Raw genomic sequence first — 24,861 nt, 5'->3', positions numbered from 1 at the left:
ATTTACAATGTCTAAGGTATTGCTTAGACACTGTAGGGGCACAGTGCTCATGCACTGGTGCCCTCACCTATGGTATAGTGCACCCTGCCTTAGGGCTGTAAGGCCTACTAGAGGGGTGACTTATCTATACCTGCATAGGCAGTGAGAGGCTGGCATGGCACCCTGAGGGGAGTGCCATGTCGATTTACTTGTTTTGTTCTCACCTGCACACACAAGCTGGCAAGCAGTGTGTCTGTGCTGAGTGAGGGGTCTCCAGGGTGGCATAAGACATGCTGCAGCCCTTAGAGACCTTCCTTGGCATCAGGGCCCTTGGTACCAGGGGTACCACTTACAAGGGACTTATCTGGATGCCAGGGTGTGCCAATTGTGGAATCAAAAGTACAGGTTAGGGAAAGAACACTGGTGCTGGGGCCTGGTTAGCAGGCCTCAGCACACTTTCAATTCAAAACATAGCATCAGCAAAGGCAAAAAGTCAGGGGGTAACCATGCCAAGGAGGCATTTCCTTACATCATTCTAACTGCTTCAGGTTATGGAGGTCTAAAGAGGAAATGGGAAAAAGTGAAGGTGGGGGAGTTTTTACAGAATTTGGTACAGGGGGGAGAATTGGCTATGGCCATTTGTCTTAATCCGGAGGCTGACCCATCTGCAATTATCAAGGGCTTCTCCTCCATCTGTGGCAAGGTGTCAAAGTTACTGGATATAAAAAAAGGAAGGCTGATAATCATTGTGTCTGGTTTGATAAGGCTTGTAGGGTGGCCCATCAAGAGCTCCGCCAAGCCCTCAAGGGATAAAGGTGAGGTTATGTGGGCTAGGAAGGCTTATAAGGACATTCTGGCCTCAAAGAAAGCAGATATTCATAAAGCGGCCTGGAAAGAATTAGAGGGAGCCATGAAAGTGAGGGATCAGTAAAGTTATTAACCATCCATTTTTTACAGAACATAAGTTGATGGGGATTGAATGTTTTATTCCAGCAGAAGCTTGGGTGGCACACTACACAAATTTGTTTGGCCAGGTTGATGGCCATAGTTTGCTGGATTTGGACGTATTAGAGGGTGGTAACATTGCTCAGTCCCTGAGGGTGGTATTAGGTAACTCCATAAATTGTAAGGAGGTAATGTAGGCCATTAAAGAATATTCCTCCAATAAAGCTGCCAGTCCAGATGGAGTCCCCATGGATCTGTTTAAGACAAATATTAACTATGAGGCCCCTTGCTAACGAATGTCTTGAGGGCAACAATATGTGGCCCTTTGCCTGCCTCTTGCAAGAGGCAGTGGTAGTCCCTAGTTTTAGAAAGGGAAATAAAGCAGATCTGGCCTGTTATAGACCGATTTCGTTATTGGATACTACATCTAAAGTTTTGGGCTGAGTTTTGTTAAAACACTTAGAGGCTTGGTCAGAAAAGCAGAATATTCTTACTCTAGTGCATTATGGCTTCTGCCCAGGAGTAGGTACGGTGGAGCAGCCTTTGAATTTAATGCTTCTCGTAGGGAAGTATGTCTACGTCTCAGAGAGGTGCTCTGCATTTAGGATTTAAGGACCTCTCCTGTGTGTTTGACAATGTAAATAGGGCGAAGTTGTGGATGATGTTGGAGTCCATAGGGTGGGGGTTGTTTTAATTGATATATTGAAGAGATTTAATCTAATAGCAGTATTAAAATTTGGTATGAGAAGAACGGTGAATGTATTGACCCGATTAGGACAAATAGGTTGGGGGTCAGACAAGAGTGTCTATTGGCCCTGTTTCTCTTTTTATTATATATCAATGAGTTGAATGCACATTTATCCACAAATGGTGTAGATCTGCCGAAGGTGGGGGGCCGTCAGATACTGTTTCTCCTTTATGTGGATTATGCGTTTCTTTTTGCCCAAACAACAAACAGGCTGCAAGGTTAACTGGAACTGCTTAAGTCTTTCATGGGGAATTTAGATCTTAAGGTTAACTCCACCAAGTTCTTTACAATGATCATGGGCCACAAAATGGTGAAGGTCGAGGACACATGTGGTGGAGGGGGTTATGATAAATAGAATTTTAAACTTTAATTATCTTGGGGTTCCTTTTGATACACCCCTAATGAGGGCTCACTTACTTAAAATGAGGAAGAATCAGTTGCAGGGTGTCATGGAAGCAATTCTTCGTTTTTCATCCAGGTTAAGAGTCAAACGGATAAAATAACTGCTACTTCTATATAAAGGTAAATGTGTATTGGTTAGGCTCTATGGGGCGGGGGTGTGGAGCTATACAAAACTTAGTTGTCTCCAAGTGGTGGAAAATCACTTTATTAATTGTATCTTGCAAACCCCAGCCACTGTAGTTACATTTATTGTACATTAGGAACTTTGAATTTTTGGTTTGAATTTTTTGGAGGATATGGCTCAGATTGCCCCTATGATGTTATGGTTCAGGATCTGGCTAAAACCGGAACTTGTGTTTATAAGAACAGTCATAGCGGATTGTTTTACCTCGGATATAATGAAAAGGATTCCCTTTTTGTATTGTATAAAACAATCACTAAATAAAATAGGGTTAGGTGATTTGTTTTCAAATCCAGCTCTAGTTTCCCCAGCCTTTAGAGAAAGGGCAAAAACACTCTTTAGGGAGCATCTGCAAGACCTGAGAATGGCAAAGGTGGCGAATATGCAGACAGTGAGGGATTATATAGATCTAGGTCCGTGTAATGATGTCGAGGCATATCTTGTATTTTTTTTAAAGCCTCGGCATAGGTATTATTTATCCAGATTCAGGTTAAATACAGTACATTTTTTGTATGTGCTCCTTCCCATCTCGGGAACATGGTTTAAACTGCTGCCAAATTGTCCTTGTAATATTTGTACAACTCGGAGCACTTTGCACTTTATTCTGTTTTACACGTAGGAGCTTTTCATTACCATGTCTGCAAACAGCAAATATAAGACACTACACTAGTGCATTTGCTTGCCTTCAACGGATAGAACAATAGAAATTGTTATGGCCTTTATAATTTTACAAGGAATGCGTTGGCTGCAAACTGTAATGAATTGAAGATGATGAAATAGTCTTTTTAAATTTGTGATTTGTGTTTTAATTGATTTTATTATGCTGGTATCTGTGTTTTAAAAGTATGTGTTGCTGTTTTCTTTGTTGCTTTTATGGTCAAATGTGACTGAATGAAGTATTTATTGATTGACTGATTGTATCATATTTTAAAATTTCTTGGAGGAATGCTCAGCAGTAGTAAAGCAAAATACTTCCAGAAAGAATGTTAAAGATATCAAACTGACATTTAACATTGGTAAAGTGGCTAAACCAGAAACCATAAAAAAAATTGGACTGCTCATAATGTGGGAAAAAGACCGAGTTGCAAATAAACGAGTGTCTACTGTGTTGCAGCTGGAAGGAAATTGATTCAATAGATAGGCAATACACTACCTCATAGCCCACATTACAGCTGAGATTTGGACTTGTGAGGTAGATGTATGTTCGAGTTTCACCTGTACATCGCATGACGCCATCACCAAGTCCTGATTCTGAGCAAAAATATGCCCTTTAGCGAGCTTTCTGCAACCACATGGTATGGTAGGATAGTCTAGAATAGACATTGTCAACCTTTGGTACAGTGAGAGCTACTTCTGATCAATGAAGAGCATCCTGAGCTACTTCTTAATATGGATTAGATAAGGGTACATGGGGTCAGGCTACTTAAACTTTGCCCTTGGAACACCTAGTCCTGATGCAGTGAGCACACAGCAACAATGTCACACGAGTTGTATCTAGAACGTTCGCCTATGAGGTCCCCAAAAAACACTATTATTCTCTTGTTCTTACTTGTGAATCACCTCTGAGAGGTGAGAGTTTCACCAGGGTCTGTGGTCTTTCTTGTGCAATCCATTGGATGGCATTGTTCTGCTTATGTAAGTAGAGCTCAAAAGACATCAAACATCTAGATAGCTGTGCTTAAAGTCCACTGGTTGTTGACCGGAAACAGGCCAAGCCTTAGTAACTAAAAAGTAACAAATACTGGTGGCAGGAACTTGGAATTATATATGTTTTATAGACAAGAGTTTTATAGGCCCTGCAGTAAACAGCCCAGGTACTTCAGGGTACACTTACAACTAAATGACAACGTTTTTTAAACAAATATTGTAAGGAAATGCCTCCTTGGCATGGTTGCCCCCTGACTTTTTGCCTTTGCTGATGCTATGTTTACAATTGAAAGTGTGCTGAGGCCTGCTAACCAGGCCCCAGCACCAGTGTTCTTTCCCTAACCTGTACTTTTGTATCCACAATTGGCAGACCCTGGCATCCAGATAAGTCCCTTGTAACTGGTACTTCTAGTACCAAGGGCCCTGATGCCAAGGAAGGTCTCTAAGGGCTGCAGCATGTCTTATGCCACCCTGGAGACCTCTCACTCAGCACAGACACTCTGCTTGCCAGCTTGTGTGTGCTAGTGAGGACAAAACGAGTAAGTCGACATGGCACTCCCCTCAGGGTGCCATGCCAGCCTCTCACTGCCTATGCAGTATAGGTAAGACACCCCTCTAGCAGGCCTTACAGCCCTAAGGCAGGGTGCACTATACCATAGGTGAGGGTACCAGTGCATGAGCATGGTACCCCTACAGTGTCTAAACAAAACCTTAGACATTGTAAGTGCAGGGTAGCCATAAGAGTATATGGTCTGGGAGTCTGTCAAACACGAACTCCACAGCACCATAATGGCTACACTGAAAACTGGGAAGTTTGGTATCAAACTTCTCAGCACAATAAATGCACACTGATGCCAGTGTACATTTTATTGTAAAATACACCACAGAGGGCACCTTAGAGGTGCCCCCTGAAACTTAACCGACTGTCTGTGTAGGCTGACTAGTTCCAGCAGCCTGCCACACCAGAGACATGTTGCTGGCCCCATGGGGAGAGTGCCTTTGTCACTCTGAGGCCAGTAACAAAGCCTGCACTGGGTGGAGATGCTAACACCTCCCCCAGGCAGGAGCTGTGACACCTGGCGGTGAGCCTCAAAGGCTCACCCCTTTGTCACAGCCCAGCAGGGCACTCCAGCTTAGTGGAGTTGCCCGCCCCCTCCGGCCACGGCCCCCACTTTTGGCGGCAAGGCTGGAGGGAACAAAGAAAGCAACAAGGAGGAGTCACTGGCCAGTCAGGACAGCCCCTAAGGTGTCCTGAGCTGAGGTGACTCTGACTTTTAGAAATCCTCCATCTTGCCGATGGAGGATTCCCCCAATAGGGTTAGGATTGTGACCCCCTCCCCTTGGGAGGAGGCACAAAGAGGGTGTACCCACCCTCAGGGCTAGTAGCCATTGGCTACTAACCCCCCAGACCTAAACACGCCCTTAAATTTAGTATTTAAGGGCTACCCTGAACCCTAGAAAATTAGATTCCTGCAACTACAAGAAGAAGGACTGCCCAGCTGAAAACCCCTGCAGCGGAAGACCAGAAGACGACAACTGCCTTGGCTCCAGAAACTCACCGGCCTGTCTCCTGCCTTCCAAAGATCCTGCTCCAGCGACGCCTTCCAAAGGGACCAGCGACCTCGACATCCTCTGAGGACTGCCCCCGGCTTCGAAAAGACAAGAAACTCCCGAGGACAGCGGACCTGCTCCAAGAAAAGCTGCAACTTTGTTTCCAGCAGCTTTAAAGAACCCTGCAAGCTCCCCGCAAGAAGCGTGAGACTTGCAACACTGCACCCGGCGACCCCGACTCGGCTGGTGGAGATCCGACACCTCAGGAGGGACCCCAGGACTACTCTGATACTGTGAGTACCAAAACCTGTCCCCCCTGAGCCCCCACAGCGCCGCCTGCAGAGGGAATCCCGAGGCTTCCCCTGACCGCGACTCTTTGAACCTAAAGTCCCGACGCCTGGGAGAGACCCTGCACCCGCAGCCCCCAGGACCTGAAGGACCGGACTTTCACTGGAGAAGTGACCCCCAGGAGTCCCTCTCCCTTGCCCAAGTGGAGGTTTCCCCGAGGAACCCCCCCCTTGCCTGCCTGCAGCGCGGAAGAGATCCCGAGATCTCTCATAGACTAACATTGCGAACCCGACGCTTGTTTCTACACTGCACCCGGCCGCCCCCGCGCCGCTGAGGGTGAAATTTCTGTGTGGACTTGTGTCCCCCCCGGTGCCCTACAAAACCCCCCTGGTCTGCCCTCCGAAGACGCGGGTACTTACCTGCAAGCAGACCGGAACCGGGGCACCCCCTTCTCTCCATTCTAGCCTATGCGTTTTGGGCACCACTTTGAACTCTGCACCTGACCGGCCCTGCGCTGCTGGTGTGGTGACTTTGGGGTTGCTCTGAACCCCCAACGGTGGGCTACCTTGGACCAAGAACTAAGCCCTGTAAGTGTCTTACTTACCTGGTTAACCTAACAAATACTTACCTCCCCTAGGAACTGTGAAAATTGCACTGTGTCCACTTTTAAAACAGCTAGTTGTGAATAACTTGAAAAGTATACATGCAATTTTGATGATTTGAAGTTCCTAAAGTACTTACCTGCAATACCTTTCGAATGAGATATTACATGTAGAATTTGAACCTGTGGTTCTTAAAATAAACTAAGAAAAGATATTTTTCTATACAAAAACCTATTGGCTGGATTTGTCTCTGAGTGTGTGTACCTCATTTATTGTCTATGTGTATGTGCAACAAATGCTTAACACTACTCCTTGGATAAGCCTACTGCTCGACCACACTACCACAAAATAGAGCATTAGTATTATCTCTTTTTGCCACTATCTTACCTCTAAGGGGAACCCTTGGACTCTGTGCATGCTATTCCTTACTTTGAAATAGCACATACAGAGCCAACTTCCTACAAATATGTTACATTTGTATCTAGCACTATTAACTGTTAAACACTCTCAAAGGTGCAGGAAGGCTACATATTTCTGCCTCCATCCCCATGACCATAGCAATACCTCTGAGCCAACGATGAAGGGCAAATTAACACATGGAAAGACTAATTTAGTAAGTTTAGTACTTTTCGAGAAAGGAGAGACAAAGAAAGATGGAAGGTGGCGAGAAAGACAGTGGAAGGAGAGAAAGGAGGAGAAGAAGAAGAAAGAACTGGAGAACGTACAATGAAAGGAGGCGAAGGGAAGGAATGAAAGAAAAAGAAAATGTGAGAAAGGAGAAAAATACTTCAAAGAAACCACAAGCATGAAGCAGAAAGGGAGGACAAAAGGGAAAGAGGAAGGAAAGAAGTAGAGGAAGAAAAGACTGAAAGTGAGGATGGAAGCGAGAAAAGAAGTAAAGGAAGGATGAACAGAGAGGAAGGATGCAAGAGAAGAACAAATGATAGAAAAAAGGAAAGAATGAGGAAAGGATCGAAAGGAATTAAAGCAATCATAGAAGTATTGAAATAAGCAGGAATGCAAAGTGATGGAATGGAATGAAGGTAAAAAGATGAGCAGAGAATAGATGAAGGAGAGAAAGGAAAAGAAAAAAAGCAATGAAAAAGAAAGTGAGAATAAAGTAAAGGAAACAAGGAACAAAGGAGAAAAAGGAAGGAGAGAATGAAAGAAAGAAACGCAGAAACAAAGAAAGGAAGAGACAAGAGGCCACGAAATGAGGTGTGAGAAAGAATAAAAATAAAGAGTGAGAAACAAAAAAGGGAAACAAAGAGAGAAATAGAAAGAGATAAAAAGAAGGGAATATTGAAAGGAAGAAAAAAGGAAACAAAAAAGGCACAGAAATAAAGAAAAGAAAAACATATCAAAGAATGTGCTGTGAGACATTTATTGATTGAACGGCTTCTTCACGGGCAGAACCTCTGCACTGTTTATGTAACAAGAGGCTGGGAAGCATACTTCCCCTGCACTGTACGCATTAGGAGGGCAATAGCATAATCCTGCGCTCCACTGACAAGCCAACTACTCCAAGACAGCCTGCAAGCTACTGGTTACCCACCAACGACCTGTTTGAGATCCCTGGCCTACAGATAGGAAAAGATAGGTCAGGTCTTTTCTTGTGAACCCGAAGAGGAGAAATCGTAAAGACAACACTGGAACTCTGCAAGTAAAATGGCGAGGAGCAGCAAGGGCAGTCACTGCTATGAGCATCCACCTTTCATTGCTGCAGCAGCCAGCAAACTCCTCATCCTGCTATCACGGCCCCTTCGCACACAAGCAACTATAATCTACATAGCCCAAATGAAATGGGAAAATTGCCTCCTCTATTGCGGAAAAATTGCTACATGTATTCAAGAGTTACCCATGCTGTGGATGTGTGTCTAAAGAACAAAGAAATGTTCAGCCATTATCCAAAAACATAAAACATGCGGCACTGCATTAATCCATTACCACTGTATGTTCTGTATGTTAGGCTAAAGAAATGCATGCTCATAGAGTATTCACACAATATAACATTTAAAGAAGGCAACTAAACATGTACAAAACACAGGCCGCACCCCACCACAAAAAGCATCTTTATCTCGAAAAAACAATGGAGCCTATCCATAAATAGAAATGTGGCTGTAAATGTAATTTTAGAACTAAATGTACCTTATACCTGCCAGGATTACACAAATGGATCCCAGACAGCCATTTGGTCTTTTACAGGTGCAGAGTTACCCACAACTATAAATCACACTCTAGAGTGGGATTTTATGCCTTTGCAGGCATTTCAAGGAGAGGTTAGCTTTGTCTGTGCACGTTTTTCAAACTTCTCACATGTTCCTTTATAGCGTGGAATAGGCATATGTGTTTGCACCAGCCAAAGGCTGACATAAATCTTGGTCCAGAGGGGAAGGGAAATAGATCATCCCCAGATAGGTGGTGTAAAGGAAGGGGTTTATCCACTGAGAAAATATATTCCCCACTAGGAAAACAAATGCATTTGCACAGATGATTGAATTTCCCCTGTGTGGATTTCTCCTGCCAAGGAAAACTCTGTACAGAGGTAATGGGATCTAGAGTTGGAAATCAAATGATGTTCTACGGACTCTATATGGAAACCTGCTGCAGGAGCCTCTTTCCATGCAGAATTTGTGAATTCCAGAAAGCAGAATACATACACTTGAACGTAGATGTAGATCTCGGAGTGCATATTTACTACTATCTTTCTGAATCTACCCAAACACTCCATGCACTTTAATAGACAAAAATGGAAAGGATATATATTCAGCAACAACAAAACTGCACTGCTCGCTACATATTTGTTCTTGGTCACCGTCATCGAGGAACCGCAAATTTTTCAAGAGGCATCAAAAGGCACAATAGGTACAGAATTTAGCACTTATACATCAGTTGAAGTACCCTTTCCTAAAAAAAAATAACATTCCTGCATAAAACCATGACTGAATTCTGACCGCCTGCCATTACTCCACAGCTCAGCTGTACATTCATCCTGTCCAGTGCTGTGATTTGTTTTTGTTTAAATAAAAACACCTTGACGGATGCGTTTTGATACTTTAGGCACTTTCTTTAGATCTTCTGGTCTATAGCGGCCGGAACCTTACCTTTCATGAAACCTTTGTTTTGTAATTTAACAACTAGATCATGTTTCGCCCGGGAAGCGCTTGCTACGTCAGCTCATGAGGTTATTCAGCACGGTAGATGGCGAGTGCTCCATCATCATCTCAGTGGTGCCACCATTCTGAGATTGATGGAATGGATGAGAGAACTCTGCTGGGATTGAAAACCGCCCACTGTTGTGCTCATGAGCAGCAGTGACCGGCACATGCAGACAGCGCCCTGGGCTCGCGGGGAACAGTAGACTGCACCCCCACATGGCGCGCGGGGCCGACATACAACTCGGGAGGCTCACTCTAGGCCTCTGTCTGGTCTCCACGCGGGAAACGAGACTCTCTTATTGCCTCGTTACTCCAACGTCATTGTTGCAACCATTACCCGGTTGGACAGCGAGGCTATTCCTCGGGATCCCTACTGCGGAGGCAGTGGTGGGTTGGCCCGCGCAAAACACTGAAACAGAACATATATCACATGCATGAAACATAATAATTGATCAATTTATCTAAAGGAAGACAACATAACTTTAAGCAGAAAATATTAGGCTTGCAGACCTGAGCAGCGGGTTTCACAGAAAAAAGAACAAAGGGAGCCTTGTGTAGTTTTAAACGTCACTACAAGGACTACAACAATACTTTTAAATGTGTTAGGTCTGGCGGCACTCAGTTCGAGCCCAGCCCACGGATCCCGACCGGACCTAAATGGGCTTTGCGCGCAGAGGCTACATGTTTGAAAGGCTGGCGTGGGCAGCTACGCCGTGTAAGTTAATTCTAAAAACATAGCATGACGTGATCCCTTACGTCAGGACGGGCCTCTAACTCAAGCCCCAGGCAGAGAAAAAAAATAAACAAGTGAAGAGCCGATGGTCTGGGTGACAGAGGCCGCGCTTCAGGCCCTGGGCATGCCCGTTCGACGCCATTATTCGGTGCGAGATTCAACACTAAACGGATCCCAGAATGTTGTCCAGAACCAGCAGCATGAGAGGGTGCCCCCTACTATTTATAGCCATAATACCTCTTCAGGGGCGCTCGCTTCTTCAGGCAGTCCTCAGGGCAGCTCGGATGTCTTTCCCTGGGCTCACTGCCGGTGAATAGTTACAGGGCAGAGTTGTTTGTTCATTGCCTGAGGTGCCCCGGGTTGGAACTTGGCACTGATTCCAGATAAGGCTGGGCCTTTACGGCTCTCAGCGTTTTGTGCCCTCCTGGACGCCAACACCAGATGAAACAAAATCCAACCGAAAAAACCCAGTTTTTTTAATTATCGGTTTATTGGGGCTTTTATGGCTGTAACAAAGCAGAGCAGTTTCCAAATACATAAATTGAGGCAAAGTGCAGTGACTCAATTTAGCAAATCTAAGCCATGGTGCCGGTAATGCTGCACGGTAAGTCTGCTGGGCTGTCCAAGTCAACCATTTAAGGGTGGGGGCTCAAAATCTCACACTATAATCCAAAGGTATATTTATCAAGGCTTCCCTGCGTAGGACACACAGCTCAATAAACCGTTCACCCATGCCTCCCGTCCTCTACAATACTTCAGTGCACATCAGCAACTACAGATCTCACACTTATTCTTTCACTTGTGGAATCATTAGCAGAGGAGTCAGCACTGAGCAACTAATCCCTGAAGGTCCTCAAACGTCCGGGGGATCGGCAATGTCATATTAAGGTCTTTGGGGCCCCTGTTTAGAACACATTTTAATGGTATGACGCATTGGTTGATACATCATGCCCTCCGTGATGCCAAACAATGAGAAATTATATGTTAATCTTCAACAAGGTCAAACAATAGTTGAAATATGCCTGGGCCGGCACACAAAAATTCCTTAAGATGGCACTGGGTAGAGAGATTGACTCGGGGGTAGAGGTAGGCAGAGGGAGAGGGGTTTGGGAAACAAACTAGATAAATAGAGTACACAGATGTCAAATACAGAGAAAGATCACTTTCATATGGGGCCTTTGGGAAGGTGGGGGCCCTGGGCAATTGCCTGCTTTGCCCATGCCTTAAAATGTCTCTCGGGCATGGATGTGCTAGGTTGTAATTTAAGAAATGCGTCGCAAGGTTGTTGTACAAGGCGGCGTCCTTAAGCCAGTCTTGTGTTTTAGGCCTGGCCGGGCCTTTGGCGCATGCCAATGCTGCGCTACGGTTTAGCCAGGACCAGGAAGAGAGCAGTTACCCTGGGAACAGACTTGGGCACGTCGGTGACATAGCTCAATCAAACGACTTACAATCCAGCTGGAGAGATGTGATATCCTCAAGTATTCTTGCCGCTGTTATCCCAAAATATATTAGCATGGGGGCGACTCCAGGCAAAGAGCAGGAAGTCAGTGGTGGGCTCCAGGCCCTTGGGACAGTGGGACGATCTAGAAGGATCATTCTAGTGTAAAAATAAAAACAGAGATATGGTGCAGCATGGGTAAGAAATTGAAATGTATGAGCTTGTATCTGTAATTAATGGAGACTAGCTTAGTTTGCTTGCAGCAAAAAAGCCAGGGGGTAGGTGAGATCCCCACACCCCTAGATCCATTTCCCCAGTGCTTTGGCAGAGCACGCAGTAGGGGTCATTAGTTCCGTATAAAGTTTGTACAGCCTAGCAATCCAACCCCTGGGAATGTCTCCCAACGGACCATACCAGTATGCCATATTCGAAAGTTTGAACATATGTCTGGTGCATTGGTCACCCTAGCTTTGCTGAATTGTTCAAGCATTAAAAAGCTACCACTGGGAAAGTGTGCGATCTTACGTCGTCGCAGTCGGTTAGCGTAGCCTATAATAGTTTGTCCTGTGCCGGGTAGGATGGGGTTGTCAGAAAAGGCAGTTTTGCAGAACAGAACTTTGCTTTACTGGCTTTGTTAGCCCTCATCGGTTTCTATATTCTTGCTAGGTTTAGGCAGCTTCGGCACTTGCACAGTGCCTGGCGTCCCAAAGTCTCTTTTCACTCTCCATAGGTAGGTGCCGACTGTAGCTTCAGTGCCAGCTCCTTATATAGCGAAGTGTGTCTGTGTAGCAAGAAGGGATCTTTGGGATTCAGACGTAGCAAAGACTCCCTCCTCATACTGCTGGGTTAGTCTGTCCTACCTAAATCAGGGTTTTTTGCCAGTTCTTAATTTGTGCTTGTTGTTTCCGGTGCTGAGCACCGGCACTTATTTTTGAGGGCCGGGGCTTATTCTTATGCCTCAAGCATTTGCTGTGAGCAAAAGACGTGGGAAAGGCGGAGGAAGGGAAAAACGAAAAAGCGTCTCAAATGTAGAAAGTAGAAAGCTGCAGGAGTGAGCTGAAGGGGCAGGGAGTGGCTTTATATGGATTGAAGAGGCCGGAGATGGCTTCAGCATTACGCCCCTCAGTATTCTGTGTTCGCAAATTTAATTGAAGCAGCCGCGTGTTTAAGAGGAGGGCTTTGGGCACCGGCACCTTTTTATTTACAAATGAAGCACTGTTTTTTGCCCTCCATGATAATTTAATCAGCAGGCGGCGCTTATTTGAGTGTATTGCTATGTTTGTGAATAAATATAAAAACTTGGGCACGGTTACCATTTTGGCAAGTGCAGCTCTACCGGCCATGGAGGGAGGCAATCAATCTCTCTATATGGAAAACAAACTAGTTAAGCACTCGCAGATGTTAGTTCTTAGCACCTTCAATAATACCATCGGTGTATGTAACCTTACTTTATGAACACTGACATACCATTCTGTACGGCACTTAAGATGCTTCAAGTCTTTGAGATGGGCCGAATTGTAAACAATGGAATGAATTTATTATCTGCGGTGATTCGTAACCTAAGTGAGTATTGCAATCCTAGCTTCCGTTTCAGACAGTTTCCTTTCATAATTCATGGTTTATGTCTCCGCACTGCCTAGGAGTGTTTGCATCTCCTAGATGGCGGGTCTCTCTGGGTTTGTTTTTCATCTAAGATGAGTTGTGTGTGGCGCCTTTGCAAACTGAGTGACCTCTAGGCGGGTTCAGTGTGGATGGTTTCTTCATGCCCTGGCATGAGTGAGAGTACTGGCGGTGAGACTGGAGGCCCTGCGAGTTTCTCAATGTTCAGAGTGCCTGCTCACCCAATCCCAGACCTCTCTGCAGAGCGCACACAGCAATGGCCACATGTACCAATTTTAGGTATCATTTTATGGAAAACTACGAGGAGGAGGAATACACAGCTGTTGAACTATTGGAAGCGCTAAAGAGACTGCATTGTTTGATGGTGAGTACTTGTGAGACAGAACGAGAGCGGTAGATGAGAGAAGTGCATGTAGGAAAGAGTGAGAGATAGCAAAGGAGATGAAAGGTACGAAGTGTGACACGTGCAGATTAAAGAGCCTCTAAAAAGAAATAGTGGAGAAGCAGCATTGGCAAATGCAATGGGTCTCCCCTTACATATGTGAATTGAGTAGATCAGGCGCATTCATGCGCACAGATCTCCTAGGAAGGATGAAAGGTAATAATGTTTAAAGCTGAAAAGTTTTATTTTTATGTTTGCAAAGTGCTTTATGAAATGAAATGCGACACAGTGCTAAGGGTAGATGTTGTGTTGGGGTTTATTCTTTTGTTGGCATTTTAATCTGTTAGCAATGCGCACTGCGTGTTTTTTTAATCTGTATTGTTTGCTTTTGACTTTAATCTACCTGATGTTCTGTTGCTTTGGTTACAGCTGCTGTCCTCAAGCACTCGATCTGGGTCGCTTGCTTGGACAACAGATGAAGATGGAAGCTCCTGCTTGCGCTTCGTGGGTTCACTTATTAAATGCTTATTAGAACAATATTAAATTCAGTTGGAACATTTTCCATGGTCCGGGCCGTTCTCTGCACCAAGAAACACCAGACATTGGCGAAGAGGAGTAGCAAAGTAGCATTTTACAAGGTGATTAGTGTGAAAGGAAACTGGCAATCTATGAGAGGTTGGGGAAACAAAGGCGAATGGCAACAAAAGGCTTGAAGTGAACAGAACAGCAGATGCGTTGGCAAAATGAAAACAAAGTGTTATGTACAGCAGTGAAAGTTACTCGGGTTCAGAGCCCTTTAACACATGGCATAGCCCTCAGCAGCGGGTTACAAGGCCACATTGTATTGGAGGGTTCCATGCAAACAGTGCAAATTGGAATGTGAGAGAGAATAAAAGTAGCCAGGAAGCAGAGAGGACACGTAAAACAATCGGAAATGTAATAGAGGGCAGAGGTCAAAAAGGAAAAAAGAAATAATCATGCAGAAAGTTGCACCTAAAAATTGAGGTGAAAAAGGAAAGCAGGAGAGAGGAAAGCGTGGAAGGAGATGGTGTTGGACTATGTTCTAAAACAGTTTGTGACTGCTAAGGAAGACAGGAAGACACAGCACAAAAAAGCAATTGAATAGGTCACACACAACAAGAAACATAGTAAATATTGCAATGGGAAAGTGCGGGTGCCAAAGACGACAAGAAAGCAGCAAGCATTAAAAAAAACGGAATGAATAATTATGGAATAGTTAAGGGAACGGGAAGCATAAAGAAAGAGTAACAAAAATATGCTAAATGATTGCCAATTAATACAGCCAAAAGGGAAGGAGTGATTCAAAAGAGAAAGTAAATGATTAATAGAGAAAAAATAACAACTTGTTGATATTATAAGTAAACGGTGAAATCCAATAAAGTAATTTAGAAAGTGGACAGTAGATGGCAGCACGAATTCAAAGAAGTAACACAAGGCAAGCAAAAGGCTTGATAGATGCCGGAATAACGTTGTGATTATAAAGTGAGAAAAGCTATGGAAGTAATACATAGTCCACAGGCTTGTGTTTATTGGAAAAAAGAATGCTGTAAATGTAGACTGCAATAAACCAAGAATATAGTTAAAGCAGAGTCAAATTAAAGCAACATAGAGCACAATAATTGTAGATAACAGAAGAAGCCAGAAGTACAGTTAGTTCAGTGAGTCCAATTGATCAGTCTAAGAAAAGGAAAACATAAGGGAGAAAGCTGGGAAACACATACACTCTGAGTGCCTTCACAAAAAGAAAACAGGTAATTCCCTTGCAGGAAGCACGGGCACCAGGCAAACAGATGGTAAAGGGGCAATGCTCCATGGGAGGGACAAACACAAGATTGACAAGCTGGTACACAAGAAATAGGCAAATAAGAGTGATTGGAAATCCAATCTATGGTAAGCAGTGGGTGGCTCAAAGCAGTACTATTGTCCTTGGTAACCCACAATATGACTCTCAACTGACAGTGCATGCGCTGTGTAATATGCAAGAGTGACTAACACAGACGGGGAGACTGCAAGGAAAGCAATGTGAAAGGAGGAAAGGGAACGATTAAGAAATTCCAACGCCCCCCATCCATAGTCTTCTGTAATATGTAATTCACAATCTCAGAATTTGAGATGCCAAGTAACTCAAAGATTTTCAGTTCTAATTATTTACAACAATATTGCTAGGGCTCCTTTATAAAATACTGACAGAGGTGGGAGGTTTAAAGGGGTGAGGGTAGTTTGAAGCTGTGATAGAGGCTATCTTGGGTCAAAGAGAAGCACAGTAAGTCCCGCTTATACCGGCTGCCTGCCCCATGGGTTGTTGGAATATTAAGGTACATATGGTCTAGCCTTTGAGGGTTTGCAGGCAGAGTCCAGAGATGGGATTTTGATGCCACAGATTGGGAGGCTATGAGAGGTGTAGTCAGTGAAGGGGACTCTGGACACACACTGGATGGTTTAGAGAATTCCAGTGTGAGTCATGCGCAGAGCGCTTTATACACCAGGGCCCAGATTTACCATGGTTTTATGTCCTGGTTGCATCACTTGTGGATCAGCTCTGACACCAAATCTTTATTGCCATTTACTAAGCCATGCAAAGAAACTTTGTATGGCTTTGCGGGGATTAATAAATACAAAGTAATGTAATACAGCACATGGCGCCTCCCTGAGTTTCTTTGCATCGGGCAGGCTTACATGGGTGTTACCATGCATCCACCCATGTATGGTGATGCAAACCCAGATTGACAAAATCGTGTAAGCTTGGGTTTGCACCAAAATGGTGCACCTAACCAAGAGAGGCGTAACAATGAGAAATATGTTTAAATCTCCTTGTTACTGACTCTTTTCCCGTGTGATGCATTGTGTAGCACACATAGAAATAGGAACATGCCTCTAAGGATTCTTCTTGTGCAGGATCGAACCCCTGCCTGCATAAAAACAACCCTGCCTGTAACGCAGGCACTCATGCACTATTTATTGTGCGAGGGGGTCTGCCTTGGTGCTAAGCAGCACACACTGCGTCAGTAGAAGGAGAGCAGAAATGCTCAAAATCTTTGTAAATATGAATCATTTCTGCTCCCTCCCATCCAGAAATGCAGCTCAGCAAGTACCCTTGTTGTGCGCGTTATAGGAAATAATGGTAAAGGTGCCCCAGGAATTACCGAGGGAATTGTTCCCAGAGTTATCCACCTCCTTAGTAAATCCTCCTTATTGGTAGACACTCAAGCTCCAACTCACAATGGGCCACATTTTGTCCCCCCTTGCAGTTACCGGTACTCCAGGGATCGGTTTAGCTTGGGGTAGGGATAATCGGAACTCTTTCCAGGGTCACTCCTATAAGGGCTTTAATGCTAGAGCGAGACATCTGCGGGCAGTGAGGCCCACCGGCTGGGACTGTCTGTGCCCGGGTACTATTGATTTATAGCAGACTGCTGACAGTGAAACCCTGAGTTCAAGGCTATCAGTCATGTGAACATTGTGTGCTGTGGCTTGATCAGCCAGTTCACACAAGGGCAAGCGGTGTCCGCCTCTACAGTATGGTTTGTTCATCTAATCGGGGGCGGGTAGGCATCGTTTCTAAATGCTGGCTTTGGCTAAAACCTCAGGTTTAGTTCTTTCTGAGAGGTCTCACTGGGAGTAGCTCAGTAATCCCCCCAATAACTTTCCTCCTCAGAGTTTCTGATAACAGTAACTCCAGAGGCCTGGGGTTATCGGGTAACTACCAGTGAGACCCCGAGAGCCGCCCATAATTCCTGGTCCGATTGCTTGATAAATCCTCATTTCGCATCAGATTTTTAATCGGCCATTTCAGCTTCTTTCAGATTTGCAGTGTTTCTTCGGATCTCATTATTCCAATGGGACTGGGTACTGCTGCTATCAACACGATGACCCGTAATGAGAGCCAACGAAAATAGGTCTTGCTGTTAGCTAATAGCAAGCATTGGCAAAGGCAATGGGTCTGACGTTGGCTGCCAGACTTTTGGCTTCTCACTACTTGTTTTGTTAAGCTTTTTTGTAAAACATTATTGCTTGGGGAGGTGCTGGGCCTTTGTCATTTTACAGAAAACAGACACTGGCAAATCCAAGAGGTCTCGCCTAAGAGAGAGCTATTTGCATTGTTAATGTTTAGTGCTTTTTATTTTTATTTTTTAACTTTCAGTCATTGTAGGAAGTTGGCTCTGTATGCACTATTTCAAAGTAAGGAATAGTATGCACAGAGTCCAAGGGTTCCCCTTAGAGGTAAGATAGTGGCAAAAAGAGATAATACTAATGCTCTATTTTGTGGTAGTGTGGTCGAGCAATAGGCTTATCCAAGGAGTAGTGTTAAGCATTTGTTGTACATACACATAGACAATAAATGAGGTACACACACTCAGAGACAAATCCAGCCAATAGGTTTTTATATAGAAAAATATCTTTTCTTAGTTTATTTTAAGAACCACAGGTTCAAATTCTACATGTAATATCTCATTCGGAAGGTATTACAGGTAAGTACTTTAGGAACTTCAAATCATCAAAATTGCATGTATACTTTTCAAGTTATTCACAAATAGCTGTTTTAAAAGTGGACACAGTGCAATTTTCACAGTTCCTAGGGGAGGTAAGTATTTGTTAGGTTAACCAGGTAAGTAAGACACTTACAGGGCTTAGTTCTTGGTCCAAGGTAGCCCACCGTTGGGGGTTCAGAGCAACCCCAAAGTCACCACACCAGCAGCTCAGGGCCGGTCAGGTGCAGAGTTCAAAGTGGTGCCCAAAACACATAGGCTAGAATGGAGAGAAGGGGGTGCCCCGGTTCCGGTCTGCTTGCAGGTAAGTACCCGTGTCTTCGGAGGGCAGACCAGGGGGGTTTTGTAGGGCACCGGGGGGGGACACAAGCCCACACAGAAATTTCACCCTCAGCGGCGCGGGGGCGGCCGGGTGCAGTGTAGAAACAAGCGTCGGGTTCGCAATGTTAGTCTATGAGAGATCTCGGGATCTCTTCAGCGCTGCAGGCAGGCAAGGGGGGGGTTCCTCGGGGAAACCTCCACTTGGGCAAGGGAGAGGGACTCCTGGGGGTCACTTCTCCAGTGAAAGTCCGGTCCTTCAGGTCCTGGGGGCTGCGGGTGCAGGGTCTCTCCCAGGTGTCGGGACTTAGGATTCAAAGAGTCGCGGTCAGGGGAAGCCTCGGGATTCCCTCTGCAGGCGGCGCTGTGGGGGCTCAGGGGGGACAGGTTTTTGTACTCACAGTCTTAGAGTAGTCCGGGGGTCCCTCCTGAGGTGTTGGATCGCCACCAGCCGAGTCGGGGTCGCCGGGTGCAGTGTTGCAAGTCTCACGCTTCTTGCGGGGAGCTTGCAGGGTTCTTTAAAGCTGCTGGAAACAAAGTTGCAGCTTTTCTTGGAGCAGGTCCGCTGTCCTCGGGAGTTTCTTGTCTTTTCGAAGCAGGGGCAGTCCTCAGAGGATGTCGAGGTCGCTGGTCCCTTTGGAAGGCGTCGCTGGAGCAGGATCTTTGGAAGGCAGGAGACAGGCCGGTGAGTTTCTGGAGCCAAGGCAGTTGTCGTCTTCTGGTCTTCCTCTGCAGGGGTTTTTCAGCTAGGCAGTCCTTCTTCTTGTAGTTTCAGGAATCTAATTTTCTAGGGTTCAGGGTAGCCCTTAAATACTAAATTTAAGGGCGTGTTTAGGTCTGGGGGGTTAGTAGCCAATGGCTACTAGCCCTGAGGGTGGGTACACCCTCTTTGTGCCTCCTCCCAAGGGGAGGGGGTCACAATCCTAACCCTATTGGGGGAATCCTCCATCTGCAAGATGGAGGATTTCTAAAAGTTAGAGTCACTTCAGCTCAGGACACCTTAGGGGCTGTCCTGACTGGCCAGTGACTCCTCCTTGTTGCTTTCTTTGTTCCCTCCAGCCTTGCCGCCAAAAGTGGGGGCCGTGGCCGGAGGGGGCGGGCAACTCCACTAAGCTGGAGTGCCCTGCTGGGCTGTGACAAAGGGGTGAGCCTTTGAGGCTCACCGCCAGGTGTCACAGCTCCTGCCTGGGGGAGGTGTTAGCATCTCCACCCAGTGCAGGCTTTGTTACTGGCCTCAGAGTGACAAAGGCACTCTCCCCATGGGGCCAGCAACATGTCTCTGGTGTGGCAGGCTGCTGGAACTAGTCAGCCTACACAGACAGTCGGTTAAGTTTCAGGGGGCACCTCTAAGGTGCCCTCTGGGGTGTATTTTGCAATAAAATGTACACTGGCATCAGTGTGCATTTATTGTGCTGAGAAGTTTGATACCAAACTTCCCAGTTTTCAGTGTAGCCATTATGGTGCTGTGGAGTTCGTGTTTGACAGACTCCCAGACCATATACTCTTATGGCTACCCTGCACTTACAATGTCTAAGGTTTTGTTTAGACACTGTAGGGGTACCATGCTCATGCACTGGTACCCTCACCTATGGTATAGTGCACCCTGCCTTAGGGCTGTAAGGCCTGCTAGAGGGGTGACTGACCTATACTTGCATAGGCAGTGAGAGGCTGGCATGGCACCCTGAGGGGAGTGCCATGTCGACTTACTCGTTTTGTTCTCACTAGCACACACAAGCTGGCAAGCAGTGTGTCTGTGCTGAGTGAGAGGTCTCCAGGGTGGCATAAGACATGCTGCAGCCCTTAGAGACCTTCCTTGGCATCAGGGCCCTTGGTACTAGAAGTACCAGTTACAAGGGACTTATCTGGATGCCAGGGTCTGCCAATTGTGGATACAAAAGTACAGGTTAGGGAAAGAACACTGGTGCTGGGGCCTGGTTAGCAGGCCTCAGCACACTTTCAATTGTAAACATAGCATCAGCAAAGGCAAAAAGTCAGGGGGCAACCATGCCAAGGAGGCATTTCCTTACAGTCATGCTGCTATATATCATGGCTAAAAATGGACAAAGCCAATAGCTCTCTCGTATGCGAGACCTACTGGCTTTTCCAGTGCTGGTTTAGGATATTCATATGAAGGCAGAGGCATTTATTCGAACAATATAATACTTTCCAGCACTTTATCTTTCAAGACCCTGCAGATCATCTTTAGTTGGCAATGATAAGTCTTTTTAGTCTAATAGTAAGTATATCTGAGTTTCTCCGGTTGTTATGTAAAATTGTGTTATATTGGTAACATTTTGTATTCAATGGTTTTTAAAGTTAAACGTCGAGACAGTGCTGCCTGTGTTTTACGATTTATAGAAACAATTGAACTGAAGGGACTTTGTTGCAGACGGTTCCAGGATACAGGTCTTTACCGAGCAGTGCATCCAGGCAGTAAAAAATGCATTCCTTGTCACTTGATGCCATGTTACTTTACTTAGCGTTACTTCTGAGTTTCAAACCTTGGCACTAGAACAAGGAACCTGTGTAATCTCGAAAGCTAATGAACTATTCCGCCTTTGTTCGGGTTATATCTTGAGACGGGGTATTAGTGCCTAATCAGTCAATAAACTCTGAAATCTCAGAATTTACAAATGCTGCCCACATACATCAAACATCACATCCTCTGGGTCAAAAATGATTTTTATTATTCCTCAGACTGGGATCTCCGCACTGTTCAACAGAGATCAGAAGTTGATCTATTTGCTGCAATGAATTCATATACCACACTGTGACCCTTCTCTCTTTAATCCAGACCAATTTACTGACAGGTGCCAGCTTGTGGGTGCCCCTGGAGGATAAATATTTATTTATTGGGAAGAAAAAAAAACACACACAACGTTTCTGCCGATACTCATTGGAAAATGATGAATTATTCACTACGTTAGAGTAAAGTAGTTGTTTGTAGATGTCTAAATGTGTAGGCCTGGTTCAAGCTACCGATTATCAGGATGTCTGTGCTTGTTCTTTCTAACCTTCTGGCACTGCCAACAAACGTGCCAATTGAGGACTGTCATCAACTACAGTCCCACACACCTCAGCCAATGATGAGTTCATCTGCTGTGGACCTGAGTGTGATTTGAACCCGCCCATCCTTTGAAAAATGTCACTCGACTAGCTTTTATAGGAGAGGTTTGAGCAGGGAGGGAAGGCATGTGTGGTGGGAGCTATTCTTAATGCTTCCCTGGAAATGCATTCCATCCATTGCTCACCATTGGCTTTGGGTTTGTAACCACTATTTTCTGGTTTTCTATTTGCTGGCTTTATTTGTTTTAGGCTGTCCTGCCTTAGATTGTTTCTCTTGTTGCCCAAACCTTGTTCACTGTATTCTTCAATGAACTCACTTTCTGTAAGCAGCCGTTTAAATCTTGTTCTTATCTTGTTACATTTGCTGTGCATTCAAAGACAGAGGTTAAAAATCAGCAGGCTCCATCTGCAAAGGGAACTTGATATTTACCTTTCTTTCTCTGACTTCAAAGTGAGAGCATTTATAAGACAATTCTGCTGTGTACCCATGTGAGAGAAGAGGGCTTAGGTTTTTTTCTAGCACACAACAAAAAACGAAATGTGCTGATGTTTCAGAATATATCAGAATTAGTACAAATGAAACACATATTTTGTAATTCTAAAGTGTGCTGGAAACAAATATTAGAATATGATCAAAACGCATGAGTACACTAGGTGATGACATTTGCAACCATCGTTTGTGCACAGTAAACTGTACTTTGGTGCAAATGTAATGGTCTTTTCAATTAAAATGTGTTGTCTGTAATGGCAGTGCACTTCCACACTATGCTATACTCCACAATACGCCACACTATGCCACTCCCCTCCATTCTGTGACACCCCACTCAACTCTACAACATGCCACTCAAATTCCATGCAACTTTCCATACTCCAATCTACCCCACTCCACTTTTCTGCAATCTACTCCACTCCAAACTACTACACTTTAGTCATCCCACTCCTATCTACCCACTCCAGTCCACCCCAATCCAATCAGTCTGACTCCAATCCACCCAATCTGGCTCACTCTACTCTAATTTATCCCCTTTCACTCCACTCCCAATCTACCCCAATCGACTCTTCCCCAGTCTATCTCACTCCACTTCAGTCTATCGAAATCCACGTCAGTCTACTCTACTTTAATCCACCCAATCTGCCCCACTCCACTCTACCTGTCTACCCCACTCCACTCTACCACACTCCATTCCAATATACCCCACTTCATTTCACTCCAATCTCTACCACACACAACTCAAATCTATCCCACTCCACCCCCAAACTGCCTTACTCCAATCTGCTGCATTCCAATCAACTCCAGTCCACCCCAATCTACCCCACTCTAACCCAGTTTCCCTCACTCCAATCTACCCCACTCCACCCAACTCCAATCTACCTTACCCCAACCAATTTACCTCACACCACTCGATCCAACTCCACTCCAATCTATTGCAGTCCACTCAAATCTACCCCAATCCACCCACTTCACTCGAATCTACCCAATATATCCCACTCCACTCTTCCTCAATATTCCCTGATCTACCCTACTACCTACCCCACTGCAGTGTAACCCGCTGCACCCCAATCTACCCCACTCCATCCCAGTATACCCAAATCCACCCCAATTCAATCTGCCCCACTCCCATCTACCCAACTTCCCCACTCCAATTTACCATAGTCCACCCTACTCGAGTCTAACCCAGTCCACACCTATTCCATTCTGCCCCACTCTACCCCACTCCAGTCTACCCCTCCACACCCCACTCCACGCCATTAACATTTAGATATGCTGAACAGCAGCCACACTGGTTTACAACATGGCTAAAACACAATATCAAAGTCAATTGCTCTAGCATATGTGAGACCTTTTGTATTTGCCAATGTTTGTTTTGGTTTATTGTAGGGTGGAAGGCAGCAGGCAACACAGAGGGAAGGGAAGTGGTAGGCAACACAGAAGGAGTGGGAAAAAAACGAGGAATGGCAGTGAGTCAGGGGTTGGGGCAACACCCACAACAGAGGGAGGCAGGGGCTGGGAGGCAAGCAGACTACATGAAGGAGGGGTGAGGGGCAAGATGACAATGGTGGGGAGGATTGGTAGAAAACAGACAACTGAGGTCGGTGGGAAAAACAAAAGTGAGAAAGCACTAAAAAGACACTCTGGTGGAGTGCTTAAGCACAAGAAGAAAAGTAGCACCTGAAAAAAATGGGCAGAGCAAGGACACAACTAATACGTCCATGCTCCAGGGCAGAGAGAAACACACTCAAAAAGAAGGAAGCATACAATAGTGACCAAAAAGCCAACCAGTGTTAAGTAACTGACAGCCTATGTAAGGAAATGCCTCCTTGGCATGGTTACCCCCTAACTTTTTGCCTTTGCTGTTGCTAAGTTATGATTTGAAAGTGTGCTGGGACCCTGCTAACCAGGCCCCAGCACCAGTCTTCTTCCCCTAAACTGTACTTTTGTCTCCAAAATTGGCACAACCCTGGCACTCAGGTGAGTCCCTTGTAACTGGTACCCCTGGTACCAAGGGCCCTGATGCCAAGGAAGGTCTCTAAAGGCTGCAGCATGTCTTATGCCACCCTAGGGACCCCTCACTCAGCACATGCACACTGCCTCACAGCTTGTGTGTGCTGGTGGGGAGAAAATGACTAAGTCGACATCGCACTCCCCTCAGAGTGCCATGCCAACCTCACACTGCCTGTGGCATAGGTAAGTCACCCCTCTAGCAGGCCTCACAGCCCTAAGGCAGGGTGCACTATACCACATGTGAGGGCATATGTGCACGAGCACTATGCCCCTACAGTTTCTAAGCAAAACCTTAGACATTGTAAGTGCAGGGTAGCCATAAGAGTATATGGTCTGGGAGTTTGTCAAACACGAACTCCACAGTTCCATAATGGCTACACTGAAAACTGGGAAGTTTGGTATCAAACTTCTCAGCTCAATAAATGCACACTGATGCCAGTGTGCAATTTATTGTAAAATACACCCAGAGGGCATCTTAGAGATGCCACCTGAATACCTATCCGACTTCTAGTGTAGGCTGACCAGTTCCTGCCAGCCTGCCACACACCAGACATGTTGCTGGCCACATGGGGAGAGTGCCTTTGTCACTCTGCGGCCAGGAACAAAGCCTGTACTGGGTGGAGGTGCTTCTCACCTCCCCTTGCAGGAACTGTAACACCTGGCGGTGAGCCTCAAAGGCTCACCCCTTTTGTTACTGTGCCCCAGGGCATCCAGCTAGTGGAGATGCCCGCCCCTCCGGCCACTGCCCCACTTTTGGCAGCAAGGCTGGAGGAGATAATGAGAAAAGCAAGG

General features: G+C 45.5%; 1 protein-coding gene and 1 long non-coding RNA gene across 2 annotated transcripts in view; one reads left to right on the top strand and one right to left on the bottom strand.

Annotated features, from left to right (window-relative positions):
- Positions 1–10,600, bottom strand: part of LOC138292328 (retinol dehydrogenase 7-like) — a 151,758-nt gene extending 141,158 nt beyond the window's left edge. The window contains exon 1 of the mRNA XM_069230879.1: positions 10,472–10,600. The gene's annotated coding sequence lies outside the window, so the exon portion shown is untranslated. The remainder of the gene's footprint in view (positions 1–10,471) is intronic.
- LOC138292329 (uncharacterized) overlaps positions 1–24,861 on the top strand; it is a 66,146-nt gene that overhangs the window by 29,874 nt on the left and 11,411 nt on the right. The gene's annotated exons all lie outside the window — the stretch shown is intronic.

Source organism: Pleurodeles waltl, chromosome 4_2 (assembly GCF_031143425.1).
Source record: "Pleurodeles waltl isolate 20211129_DDA chromosome 4_2, aPleWal1.hap1.20221129, whole genome shotgun sequence".
Taxonomy (NCBI): domain Eukaryota; kingdom Metazoa; phylum Chordata; class Amphibia; order Caudata; family Salamandridae; genus Pleurodeles; species Pleurodeles waltl.
This window is presented reverse-complemented; position numbering and strand designations above follow the sequence as displayed.